The sequence below is a fragment of the Pinus tabuliformis genome, chromosome 5_2 (genome assembly GCF_031772625.1).
Source record: "Pinus tabuliformis cultivar Carrire ecotype Pingquan chromosome 5_2, CPIR1, whole genome shotgun sequence".
NCBI lineage: Eukaryota > Viridiplantae > Streptophyta > Pinopsida > Pinales > Pinaceae > Pinus > Pinus tabuliformis.
In genome coordinates this window covers 755,543,041-755,546,374 of record NC_142306.1, presented here as the reverse complement: position 1 = coordinate 755,546,374, position 3,334 = coordinate 755,543,041, and the positions used below count along the sequence as shown (strand labels likewise).

At 43.0% G+C, this 3,334-nt stretch overlaps 1 pseudogene; it reads right to left on the bottom strand.

Annotated features, from left to right (window-relative positions):
• Positions 1 to 1,563: 1,563 nt before the first annotated feature.
• LOC149161460 (L-type lectin-domain containing receptor kinase IV.2 pseudogene) lies at positions 1,564 to 3,099 on the bottom strand (annotated as a pseudogene).
• Between the last annotated feature and the right edge of the window lie 235 nt (positions 3,100 to 3,334).

Genomic DNA, 3,334 nt, shown 5'->3' with positions numbered 1-3,334 from the left:
TTATTTAAAATGAAATGCAAAATTATTTTATTAAAATAAAATAAAATGATAAATTTTAATTTTCAAAATATTTAATCTAACATATAATTTTCATATTAATATTAATAGACCGTGTAAATTTTTTATACAACTAAAACTATTTTGACTTAGAAAATAATTACAATATACTTAAAATATATTTATAAACTAATTGAAAAGTAAGACTATTTTGACTTTAAAGTAATTTTTGTATTTTCGATATAAACGAGTGGTAAGAAAGTGAAACGAAGTCTCCAAAATAGTGATAATTCTATGCTTCCTAACAAGCACACATTCAAAGCTTACAATCGCGTAAAAGACCTTATATACTAGCGTATACACGTCAAACTCATGTGGGACCAGAAATAGCGGGGCAACCCTCAGAGATCAATGAGATAATTCAAAGGTCAAGGAATGGATCACTTCACGGAATATTTTAATCATCATTGCTTACGATTTTTTTCTTTCAGTACTGAAGAAGTTTGGCATGGGTATATATATAGAATTTTTTTTCAAAATTATCAACATGATGGTGACATGTCATTGGAAGCCGAAAAAGGAAGTTATCATTAAATTTTCTCAACCACCCTAACTATGGTGACATGTGATTGGAAGCCGAAAAATGAAGTTATCATTAAATTTTCTCAACCAACCAACTATACATCATTGACCAAAAAAAAGTTTATCATTAAATTTTCTTAACCACCCTAACTATGATGACATGTGATTGGAAGCCGAAAAAGGAAGTTATTATTAAATTTTCTCAACACCATAACTATACATCATTGACAAAAAAGATAAATCTCCACAGATAACAACCACCCAAACTATATATCATTGACAAAAGAGATGAATCTCCTTACTAAAATTACATGTTATGGATTGTAGAAGTCTCAACTCTATAATGATTATGAGTGAACAAGAAGAACTTCGCATATTTTAATCATATTACGAAATTTAAATTTAAATTAGGTACACAAAATCTTGAAATTAAGTACACAAAATCTTGAAATTTGAGCGTTTGTAATTTACATTTACAAAAATCCCTGACAAATTTTATGGAAAGAAAAAAACACTCTGATTAGACTAGGGCGATGATGAAGGACTTGAAGATTTTCAAGATGGCAAATTAAGTCATCCATTTGATCGGCTTCCAGTTGGATTTTCCTGCAGAAGCCTCTCCTCCGGGTCAGCGATAGCAGCATACCCGTTAACCCCTACACTGGACTAATCCATAATATTCACTCTAAATGAATCCATATGGACGTCAGGGAGAGGAGCTTCACCTTCCAGTATTTGACACACTTGCCGTATCCCCGGCCTTGCATTCGGCTCTATATTGGAGCACAATAATCCCAGTTTCAACACCACCTCCATTTCGCCCATGTCGTATTCATTTCCCAGCTTCGGATCTGCTGCCTCTAGCAAACTGTTATGAGCGTACAGCTCCCACACCCACTCCACCAATAACAAGGGTTCCGCGTCCGCTCGTATGTCCACGGGCTTCCTACCGCACGCCACTTCCAACAGCAGAACGCCATAGCTTTAAACGTCTGAGCTTGGCGTAGCCTTTCCCGTCCGTGCCAGCTCCGGCGCTATGTACCCCAGAGTTCCCATAACGCGAGTCGTCCCAGGGTTCTCGTTGTGTTCATACAGCCTGGCGAGGCCGAAATCCCCGAGGCGCCCGTTGAAATCCGAATCCAGCAGCACGTTGCTCGACTTGATGTCTCTGTGAATGACCTTCTTCTCCCATCCTTCGTGCAGATACACCAGTCCTGTCGCTACGCCTCTGAGGATCGCGTATCGCCGACTCCACGGCAGGACCGTCGTCGACTTCCCGAAAATGAGTTTTTCCAGGTTACCATTCGGCATGTAGTCGTAAACAATGAATAATCGCTTTTGCCTCCTGCACCAGCCCCGGAGCTGTACCAGGTTCCGGTGCTGCAAGCGTCCCATGGTCGAGATCTCTGCCACGAACCCTTTCATTCCGTCCGTGAACTCCGTCGTCAAAGATTTCACTGCTACTTCTTGGTCACTGCCAGGGAGAACGCCCTTATAAACCTTGCCGAAACCCCCCTCACCCAAAACATTTTCGTTCCTAAATCCATTCGTGGCGATTTTGAGCTCTCTGTAAACAAATCTGTGAGGCCAGAACTCCTGCTCCCATTCTTCAACCTTTTCTTTGTTTTTCCCTCTTTTGATGAACACGGCCGCCACCGCCAATGAGAGGAGAAACAGAGCGGTGACCGTAACGCCCACTATGAATCCCCTTTCCCCTCTTGGTCGGTTGGCAACCGAAGGGAGATGCGATATATCTAGGGGCAGTGCCTTGCCTAATTCAGTAGTGAAGCTCCACGCCAGAACGTGATGATCTTCGAGGAAATTACAGGTAGCCGCCGAAAAGCCAACGAACATCTTCTCTTGCAGAACGCTCTCTAGATCAATTTTGCGAGATATAAGAGGCTTCTGCGGTCTCGGCAAGCCTGCCATCGTTATGGTAACGTTGATCTGGCTTTGCAGACCGTCGTAATCTATCCAGGCCTGTATGTTCTGTCCGCTCTTGAGGCTGAATTCCTGGAACTTATCCCCATTCCAATAGCCAGCAGTCTTCGTCTCCACAGAGGAGAGGCTGTTGATGTTCAGTCCCACGTGATTGTCGTTGGGATCATCGAATTCCATATTCCTGTTCGTATCGAACTCCACTGCGAACAAGTGATTATACTCTTGTCCATTGCTGGTGAGGTTAAGCAAGCCCAGATACTCGGCCGGCAAAGCGCCCATGGGAGATGTGTAGGGCGTGAGGACGAAGGCTATTCCCTCCCCGCCTGCATCGGAATTCGGACGGACCATCCTGAAAACGAAGGTAGTGCTGAAGGAGGAAAGCGTCCCGTTGCTTTTCATTTGCACGGGAATCGAATACATGGCACGGCCGAGCATAAAAAGCGTGTCATTCGTGAGGACGAGGACGGACTGGGAGGGGATGAGTGAAGCACCAGCCTCCAGGATCAAGTCGGTTCCATTGAATCCGTCGAACACAAAATTGGTAGGCAAAACTGGCTTGACAAGGAAGAAAATGGCCATAACAGTGAGGCTGCCGACACAGGATGTTATAAAACCAGGAGAAATACAGTTTCTTCTTCCCATTTTCGTTGCATATCATGAAGACGCCATTTATGACCAAAGCGTCTATGTATTTTCCTCACTGGAGGTACGTTACAGGCATACCATGGCGATATAATATAATAAGGAGGGCGGCAAAATTAGTACACGGTCAAGGTCAACACATAATGTAGACCCAATTTTCTCACGGAACCAC